The following is a 10,868-nucleotide window of genomic DNA, read 5'->3' as shown; positions in this document are numbered from 1 at the left end:
TTGGTTTTATTAAAGCTCCTGGTTTAGGGAGCACTGTACTTCTCATGCACAATACATAGCATACCTCAGAGTAGTGACTCCAAAGCCTTTACACTACAAACGTCTTGTCACAACTGAGGGGAAGATGGAGATCTCCAAAGCAAACAGGTCTGTCAGATAGACAGCAAAGGTCTCCTCGCTTTCAAGAAAGGGCCTCTCACATATTTATACGGAGGAGCATGTATGAAAATTCAAGCTTTCACGATGACTTCTGTTACCCAGCCTTCAAAGCAGGGAAGGCGGAAGGCTTCAGTGAATTTCGGCATGTTACTTCAGGGGTTAAAGTGGCTTTAGTTTCAGGTGCAGACACTTTCAAAAGTTTGCTGGCAGGGGCTCATGGGAATTGTAGTCCATGAACATCTGGAGGTGGACTGTCATGGCATCAGCAGAAGGTACACAGGTGGCTTGAGAAGATGCATGCCACATTGCCCACATGAATGCAGACATGCAGCTGGAACCCCCTAACCTGGGAGGCATGACTTGGAAACCACAGGAAAGCAGTTAAATTATCTGTGACTTGCGTGGGTGAAACCTGTAGACGAGTTAAGATATGCAAAGAGGAGTTTGGTCAGCACCAAGCTGCTCAAAAGAACAAAAAGGTTTTATTGTGAAGAGAGAAAGAAAGAAACCTTGTACGGAAAGAGGAGCGAGTGAGCCCGGCTTAACTGTTCTGTTTTTTATTTATTTAATTGGATAGTCATAGACCAGAGTACAGGAACATAAGAGATAAATACATAAAGCTTGCTTGTAATACTTTTAAATCAGTTTGTAGAAACAGTTCTGTTCTTTGTTCTTTCTGTCTGTTCTAGAAGCAAGCAGGGAGGGGCAGGAGGTCACCAATGAGCCAATCAGAACACTGGAGGAGAGTACTTGGAAAATACCAGGAAGTTCCTGTTCTCAATATGCTAAGTACACATTTCCTCCAGTGTCCCCCATAGGGGCTGTTGAATCATCTACACTGCAGACCTTGCATAGTCCAACAAAACCACCCCCCTGCCAAGCTGTGCTCTCCGTCCCATGTAGCTGTGGCCAGCAAAAAGCGTGCCTCTCAGCAATACAGAGCCAGGGACACTGGTGCATAAAAGCTGACTAAGGGTTAATCTTCCACTGTGCCAGATATGCATTAAGCTACTCAGGGTAGAGCCCTCCATAATTTGCACGCGTAACTCTTCTGAGTAATGCCAGATTCTGACCACTGAACCCCCACTGCTGCTTTCCATTGCTACAGTAGCTCCTGACAGGTTAACCCAGGCAACCTTGATCCGGTCAGATCTCAGAAGCTAAGGAGGCCTGACCCTGGCTACTATTTGGATAAGATTCCTCCAAGGAATTGGATGGAGTTAATAATACTAGTTACCACAGCAAGCGAAAACTTGACCTCATGGCTTGCTGAGTGCCTTTTGAGTTCTTCTGATGGCTTTCATTTAAGATTTATTTTTTCAGAGCTTCCCTCACTTAAAGCTGCCGGCATAAGCTTCCCTCTGTTTTTTCAGACAGAATTTTACTGTAGACTGCAAGAGTGTTTGTGTGTGTGTGTATGCAGAAAGAACAACTGTTCTTCTAACCTATCTTTTTGCGTTAAATGACATTCCACCTTCCACGCTTAAGGAAAGCATTTGGCCCAGCCCCTCTGAACTTTCCCATCTCCCAAGGTTATTTGCAGGGTGGGTGGGCAAGGCAGGGGGATGTGGACAGACAGAGAGCATGAGTGCTACTTGAAGTCACAGCGCTGCACTGCTGGTGTCCTCCACTCAGTGCGAGACTGAGCTTGGTGAAAGGTGTGATGCTGGCACATTGCAGCATCTCCCTCCCTGTACTTCCTTTTATACAAGGGCAAGCAGAACAGGCAATAGATTGTCCCACCATCTATTCTGGAAAGCAGAAATATCTGCAGGGGGTTGCTGCTTTCCAAAAAGGGCTCATGTGAACTCTAAAATCCAGTTCCAGTCAAACAGTATTGCAAATTTCATTTAAACCCCATCTCTCCCCCCAGAAAAGGAGACACAAAGCAGCTTACATTGTTCTCTCCACCCCCCCTCCCCCACCCCCACCCTGCCTTGTATTGTTATAACAACCCAGCCAGGTGGATGAGGGTGAGGATGTATGCCTGGCCCAAAATCACCCAGCAAGCTTCCATGGCAGAGGGTGTTTTGAACCTGGGTCCCTAGACCATAGTCTCACTCAGCCCTTTTCAACTTTTTGAACATGGAGCAAACCTTGAAACATTTTATCAGGCTTTGAGGAACCCCAGAAGTGGTGACATGCCCTTTCAGAGAAGTGGATGCAGAAGTAAGATGCAGGAACCAGACAGCCAGTCAATCATTTACCATTTTCATTGTGGAGAAAGAGACCAGGCCGGAAGAACAGCAGCAGAAGTGGGCTCCGGCGACGTCTAGTGATGTCAGCAGGTATCCAAACTTCTGGGAAAGGCTGCAAAACCCCTGGGGAACTCTCACGTAACCCCGGGCTTCCTTGGAGCCCTGGTTGGAAATCACTGATCTAAATATTTAGCCACTATAACTGCCAGTTGTATCACAATGCCATTTACTCAACAGGAAATTTGATAGGATTTACTAAATGGAGCCCCTTGCAGACCCTTAATCTTGGCCATGCAGCTGCACATGATGGGAGCGTATGCTATGAACCCTTTCACATGTGTGAGGCAGTGCGCAGGTTTTCCTTGCTTGCCCATCTTGAGTATTCACAAAGTTGTTTCAAATTTGCCCTTATGAAAGATGTGTGTTGCCCCATTCATACACAACGGCAGCCGCATGTATCAGAAAGATCATGCATAGAATGCAATGAAATCCAAAAGTCTGAGAGGCAATTAGGACTGCATTAGTCAAGTTATTTTGTTTCATCTGTCCATGTTTCAGCTTCCCATGCTTTAAGACTCAGGATAAAAGGCTCTGCCCCAAACAAACAAACAAGCAAAAACAGAGCAAAATAAAGTCTGGTCCATTCGTTTTCCATTAATGCAGATTGGGATCTTGGTGCATGTGATCAATTGACACCAGGAGGGCATTGATCCTCTTGTCTTCCTGCTCAGGCTGAGCATGAATTCAGATTAGGCTGCGGGCAGCTTGGGAAGAAGTTTGAGCCCCTGTCACCTTGCCATGGTCGTCTGGATAAAACTGAACAATGAGCTGCAGGTCCCTCTCTGCTGCAGTGGAAAGGAAAGCAATTAGGATTAGTGGGAAGATCACTTGCTAAGTCAAAAATCCTTTTAAAGCCAGTGGGGCTTTTCTGTAAACATGCAGAGGATCATCCTGCCCATCTTGTTCAAAGTACAGTTTCAAAGCAATCACTGGGCAAGGGAAGTGTTTGTGCCTTCCCTGTGCTCTATTTCAGATCATTCAGGTGAATGTTGATGGGTTAAAATTGCAGGTAGCATGGTTGGTGGCTCCCCAGTGGGGGATTTTTTTTTAAATGGCCATCAGGTCAGTGGTGTGACAGCACTTCCAGGTAAAACCATAGAGTTTCAGGTGAGTCCTAGAGAGGTATGATCTCATTTCTGGGTTTTCCTCAGAGGTGATATCACAACATCACCAATAGCTCCCTCCCCATGTCTCCCCCATAGTATCCTGCTGGTTGCCTGACCCAAGGCCACTGATGTGGGGGGGGGGGCAGACTGGAGAGACAAATTGTAGGGGGCCCAAGTCAGCTGGAGGGCCCTTGAAGCTACCATCTTGTGACCAGCCAGAGGACTTCCCATTTATTTTAATGCAGTTCTGGCAGCAGCCACTAGGGGGACAGGGAAGTCTGAGCACAGTAGAAGGCACTCTGCTATCATAGACTGCCTTTTCTTCAAGGCTGAAGCAAACTAGCCTAGCAGATCATGTTAAGCCCATCAACCAAACCAGCAGTGGAGCAAGTCAAGACCCCAGGGCTGATGGGTGCTACAGTAACTACCAGCCTACAGTCATCTAGCCTTTCTCCAGCCATGTAGCCTTTCTCTTTTCCTTTCCTTGCACCCAGCTCAACCAGATGTTGCAAACCACTATTTAAAGAGAGGATGTTGTAACAAGATTAAACAAGGAAGCAAAGGGTCTCTGAACGCAGAAAATAATGCTAACCTGTTGGGAAACCAGCCACTAGCCCAGACGTGACGTTACTGGTGCTGTGGAATTTTGCCAGTTTCTATGAGATCATTGGTGATGTCACTTCCAGGTTTTAGTTAAAAGTCACATTGACACGTCCGTGTTATTTATTTTTAATTTTTCTTTTTAAAAAAATAGAAAAAGGGAACAAGGGAAAAGAAACTTCAACTCCAGCAGCTAAATGATTTTTTTTAAAGATATACATGAGGTACAAACAAAAATGCAGCAACCATAGTGGTGGATCTCCACATAAGTTTCTATAAAACAGCTTCCAAATGTCTAAACATAAGTCTACACATAATTGCCACCTGTTTGCCATGCATTCTTTGACATGGTCCTTTCCCCCCAAGGGGGAAGTCCCCCTGACCACCCCATGAATCATCCCTGGACAACCTGGTCTTCTCCAACCAACACTATCCAGTACTTTAATTTCTAAGGATTCCAACTTTGGGGTATTCGGTTGGGGTCAAGCTTAAGAAGGATGGAGTTTGGGAAGAGGAGGGTCTTCAATGGGGTCTAGTCCCATGGATCCCGCCTTCCAAAGCAGCCATTTTCTCCAGGTGAACTGATCTCTATCACCTGGAGATCAGTTGTAGTAGCAGGCAATCCCCAGCCACCACCTGCAGGTTGGCAACTCTATCCCCTTGGCTTCTCTGGGTGGAACTTTTGGGAGGGTTTTGCTTTTGGCAAGGAAGCTGAGAGTTTGATGACCTCCCATCTGTTCTCTCTGTGCTTCGATAGCCTTTCTCCAGAAGGCTGCACACACAGGCACATTTAGCATCCTGTGGAAAAGAAGAGCGGTTAAAAAAAAACACCCCATTGAGTGCTGAGTGCATGAATTCCAGACGTTTTCGATACGGCATCTTCATTTTGCATTCTGCTAAAGCGTGCCGCCAGCGCTGGCTGGCCTGAAAGCGCTTCCCTGCACTATCAGCGAGGGGGGATTCTGAAATGGCAACGAAGCCTCCCCTTCTGCTGAGTTGCGTGTTGATGCCCATCTAACGATTTCACAACTTGTTCTGCACTCTTCCAAGCAGTCAGCAGTTCGCACAGCGCGAGGGAGATCCAGGGCCAGGGAAATTATGGATCCCTTCATGGGCCGTTGAGCAAACAAAGCGGCGGGTTGCATATTTGATAGGAGAACGACTCTGAGACAAAGTTCTTGTTTTGATCCCTGAGCTGGGCAGATGAGCAGGATGGCTTTCCACTGCCTTCTTCTTTAATGGGGTAGAAGAGAGGAGAGGAGGAGAGGAAGGGCTGGTTTTTCATACCTGCTTTTGACTACCTGAAGGAGTCTCCCAGGGGTAGTCAAACTGCGGCCCTCCAGATGTCCATGGACTACAATTCCCATGAGCCCCTGCCAGTATTCGCTGAGAATCAGGGCTGAGCATTCACTGGCAGGGGCTAGTTTGACTACCCCTGCTCCAAATGGTCTACCATTACCTTACCTTCCTCCCCACTGCAGATACCCTGTGAGGTAAATGAGCCCTGACAGGACTGCTTGGCCAGAACAGCCCTATCAGAGATGAGAGGAGCCCAAGCTCACCCAGCTGTCTGCATGTGAAGGACTGGGGAATCCAGCCTGGCTCGCCAGGTTAGAGGCTGCTGCTCTTCACCACCACACCAAGCTGAGCATGGGAGAAACAGGCCAAGGAGTGTGAAGCATCACCAGTTTCCCCAAAGCAACAAAATGTCCTTGTGGAGCCCCCAGGCTACTTCATGCCAACCTATTGTGGGGGTGGGAAGTGTTGGAGTCATAGGCAGCCGAGGGTGACCCTGTCAAGGCTTTCAAAGCAAGAGATGGATAGGAACTGGGAAGCATCACAGGCCTGGCAACATCAGACAGCTCTAATAATCAATCACAATCAATATGACAGAATTCCCGGGATTCCGACACCTTCGCTGTTTTCTCAAAGCCTCTTTTAATTGTTATTAAATTTTCATTTAAGGGTGGGAAGGGTGGAAATGTGACACTTCAAAAGTCATCCCTCCCCTCCGTTCCCTTTTGAAATGCTAATGAAATGAACATGAAAAGCCCACTTTGGATCAATGAAGCTGTTTGGGCCGAAGAGCTAAATCCTCCCTAAAGCCTTCAGCTGCAGCAGAATCTGGGCTGAGCACATCGCCTGCCTGCCTTTTGCGGAGTGATGGACAGGCCCCTGTGAATTGGGGCCATTTGCATTTGGTTGGGGCTCTGACCTGGGTGGCCCAGGCTAGATCTCAGAAGCAAACTAGGGTGGCCCTGATGAGGTGGGTCTTAGAGTTTTCCCAAAATGACAACTCATCTCCAGCCTACTTTGGAGAAAACGGCAGCTTTGGAAAGTGGGTTCTATGACACATTGGTCTCTTAAGCAAGCAGCATAAATCTTTAACTACATGGAGCTAGGAACTATTATTTTATTTTAGAGATTTATACCCCACTGTTCTCCTTAGTGGGGAGCCAGAGTGGCTTGCAATAGTCTTCTCGGCCAGCTTGATGTAGTGGCTAAGAGTGGCAGCCTCTAATCTGGAGAAATGGGTTTGACTCCTCACTCCTCCATAAACAGCCAAGTGGGTAACTTTGGGCAGTCACAGCTCTCTCAGCCCCACTTATCTTACAGGGTGTCTGTTGTGGGGAGAGGAAGGGAAGGCAATTGTAATCTGCTTTGAGACTCCTTTGGTAATAAAAATCAGGGCACAGAAAAGCTCTCCTCCTCCCCCTCCCCTCCTCTATTCTATTCTCACAAATACCTCCAAGTTGTAGCTTGCGCTGAGAGAAAACAGTGACTGACCCAAAGTAAGCCAGAAAACTGGCACTGCAGAGTCGGGATTTGCAGTGAGGGCTAAATCAGATGTCAAGCTGGCCATGAGTCAGGTCACAAAGTTGGGTTGCCAACCTCCAGGCAGGGCCTGGTGTTCTCCCAGTATGACTAGTGCTCTCCAGACCTCGAGGTCAGTTCCCAGGGGGCAAATAGCTACTCTGGAAGGTGGTGAAGCCTGGTTCAAGTTAGAGATAGATGTGATGACATCAGGGAACTTCAATGGAACATAATGCCATAGGATCCACCTCCAAAAGCAGCCGTCTTTTCCAGGAGGAACTGAACTCTGTTGCCTTAAGACCAGTTGTTACCCCAAGAGATCTCACAGTCCCACCTGGAGGCTGGTGACACTAGGGCTAAGAACCTTAATTCCTACATTTGACATCTGTAAGGCAGGTCAGGAAATCCAAGCCCAACTTGTGTCAGGGTCCTGTCTAGTTAAGCCTCCCAAATCCCAGCTGAATGCTCTAACCCAGGGGTAGTCAACCTGTTGGCAGGGGCTGGCAGGGGCTCATGGGAATTGTAGTCCATGTACATCTGGAGGGCCACAGGTTGACTACCCCTGCTCTAACCATTACACCATACCGGCCACAGCAGCTATGCCTTTAAGAGCAACTAGAGCCAAGCAGACTTCAGCAACTGGGGATCTTGATCTTTACTTCCTGATTTTTGCAATGTTAGCAGCTGCTATCACACAGGAAGGCACTCTTTTGGGTAGAGGCAACCATAAGTGCAGGAAATGGGCCACGGTGTTGGCTGTATGGAAAAGAAACGGCACCATTTGAAAACCTCATGAACAAGACTGCTGTACAAGTTATTCCAGTATCTGACAGAATTGCCTTTTATTTTGTAACTTTATTCAAGAGCTCTGTCTTTTCCTGATCAAAATGCAGTTATTTTTATTGTCGTTTCCAAATGATCCTTAAAAGATTTCTTTTTCAAACCTCTCTCTCTCTCTCTCTCTCCAACTCCTTTGTGTGTCTCAAGGCATTGCTGTGCAAGTGGAAATATTTGGAGGAAGACGAGTTTCTTTCTCAAGAGACGGATTGTGTGATTTTTTAAAAAGTCTCCCTGTTTAAAATAAAGAGTGCAGATAACTCTGGCTACCGAGAGAAATCAAACTTGCATGAACAGCTTGCTAATGGAATTTGCAAAAGTGATAATTTTAACTGATATTCAGGCTCATCTGCCAGTGCTTTTTAACTAGAAAGCCATGCTTCTTAGCAACTTCACAGTGTGGTCCTAAACAGAGTCACACACTTCTGAATCCATTAAGGTCAATCAGTTTAGAAGGGTGTCAACTCTGTATAGGATTGCATAAATTGCTGGAATATGCAAGATCTGTAGCATGCATGAATCAACAGTATAAGAAGAATTCCTACAGGAGGCATTGGAATAGATGTGTATTTAGCATAGTTTAGGGGTTAGGGATGGGCATGGACCTGGGAAATGTAGTTTATGATGGTTTGTAGTTCATGGCATGCCCGGTACATGAATTACAGATACTCACATACTTTAAGGGGCTAAATGAACCAGTTCAGTTTGTGAAGTTTGTAGGGTGGTAGGAGCATTCCCCCTCCCTGGCAGGCATACTATTGACACCAAACTCACAGAGGATCTCTGGCTAATTCTCTTCTATCTGCCTTAAAGTTTGGTGAAGACTGCATTTACAAGGTCTGATGATAATCCTGTGCTCCATTGTTTCCAAAGAAGGGGAAAAAACAGTAAAAAAGCAAGGACAATAGAAGCCCAGCAGAACAGAATCAAAATCTCCAAAAATCTCTGCAGTAGAAACTGGAGGTGGGAGACATTTTTGCAAGCCCAACAAAACCAGTGCCATTTTGGCAGATCAAGTCAGAGAGTCTCAGCGGTAGAAACTGAAGGGAGAGGCATTGTGTAAGTCCCATAGAACTGGTACAATTTGCCCAACAGAATCAGTACCACTCGACTAAGGGCGATCCAGAGGATCTTTGCAGTAGAAACTGAATGTCCTAGCAGAACCCTGTGCCACTGGCCTTGCAAGCTTCAAAGGACTGATCTCAAAGCACAAAGTCACAACAAATCCAAGTAAAGTGTACAAGTTCCATCTGAGAAAATGGGAAGGGAACACAAAGGAACACAGGTAAATACATTTTGAAACTGTCAAACCTGGTTGGAAACTGATAAGAGTTTTTCCAAGACTGGACAATTTCACACACATGTTGCTTTCAATTATGGCAAACTTTTGTTTGAAGAGAGACTGTCTGGAAATGTATCCATTCACAAACCAGCAGGAGCCTCCAGGAACCGCTTGAAGGTTCACAGAAAGTTTGTGTCAGTTAATCTACCACGAACTTCACTTTGTGACCCACGAACTGGCAAAAATTCATCACAGACTTTTGCTTTGAACCCATTTGTACCCATCCCTACCCAAGCTGCTTGAAGTAATTCACAGCAGCCTGCCTCAGCCTCACTCAAACATGAAAATGGCTATTTCTTCACTCACTCTCTTTCTCTTTCTCTCACGCACTCCCCTGCCACCTCCGATATTCTGATGGGCACTTCTCTAGGGATGCTAGGCCTTCTGCTGTACTGAGAGACCTCCTGGCATCTCAGCTGATGCCTGAGGCAACAATGGGAGGAAGGGATGGAGATAGAGTGTGCAGGCCACAGTCGAAGCGTCATCCTGATGTCCCCTCTGGTGAAAAGAGAAGTGATGTAACGGACACTCCTGCTTTTATGAGAAAGAGGTTGCTTTCCATTTTTACCAGAAATGGCACCTGTGCAATGGTCTAATGCGAGCACATCAGCCTCCCACCATTCAGTCAGTTTCAGAGGTCACAGCCTGCCAACCCTTTTGAAGACCATCTGCTGATAACTTCCCATTGAGGCATCATCCATCATAGTTAAGGAATAACAGCATTTGCTGTAGCCTCTGGTTCTGGCTCTCTTAGATCAAACTCACATCAGTACACATTGCTTCCCTGAGGGCTTCAACATTACCTGGCTGGATCAGACCCACCATTTACCTCATCAGACCCTGCTGTGGTATCACTAGTTTGTTTGGATCAAACGCAAAAGGTTTTAACTCAAAAGAAAACATGGACATTGGAGGCAGCATTTATCAACTGACTGACACCCATGCAGTCAGCTTACCCACATGTTATGGCTGCCAACCTCCAGGTGGGACCTGGGGATCCCCTGGAATGACAGCTTCTGTCCACACCACAGAGATCAGTTTCCCTAGAGAAAATGGCAGCTTTGGATTATGGTTGCTATGGTGTTATAACCTGCTGAAGTCTCTCCCCTCTCCAATCCCTGGTCTCCCCTGTTTCCATCTGGACTTTCCCAACCTGGAGTTGGCAACCCTAACAAAGACTTGTGTCTCTTGGCTTGGACATTTTTCCATGTAGCCCTGAAGGGGCTTTCTTGAAGAACTCAAACCAATGTCTCTTCTTTAAAGCAAAGGGCTGATTGTCTGTGGTTGCCTCTCTCATGGTACCTAATTTTTTTGTAGTAGTATGTCTTACTCTTTCTCAAACTATAAAAAGTGCTTATGGGTGGGATCACCTGATCAATCTAAAAAGACCCCAAAAGATTGATCAGGTGATCCCAGCCTTGAACCCATAAGCACTTTATAGTTTGAGAAAGCGTAAGAGATCAATCTAAAAAGATTGATCAGTCTGGGAAAAAAGGAATTATTTTCACAACTCTTATATCATCTACAGAGGCTAGAAACCAGACCAGTGGTCCCCCACCTTATCGAGCCTATGAGCACTTGTGGAACATTGAGAATTAGTGCTGGGTCCCATGACAAGACGGTTGCTAGAAGGAACAGCCAGCCACCAAAGGGTGCCCATAAGGGCTGTGGCCAATCACAAAATGTTGAGAGGTTCCAAGCCACACGTTTGTTTACAATGGTCCCTGGAGACCCAAAGAAATGCCTTCTGAC

Source organism: Paroedura picta, chromosome 7 (genome assembly GCF_049243985.1).
Source record: "Paroedura picta isolate Pp20150507F chromosome 7, Ppicta_v3.0, whole genome shotgun sequence".
In the NCBI taxonomy this organism is placed as follows: domain Eukaryota; kingdom Metazoa; phylum Chordata; class Lepidosauria; order Squamata; family Gekkonidae; genus Paroedura; species Paroedura picta.
The sequence above is the reverse complement of the archived record's forward strand: the minus strand, read 5'-3'. Positions refer to the sequence as shown.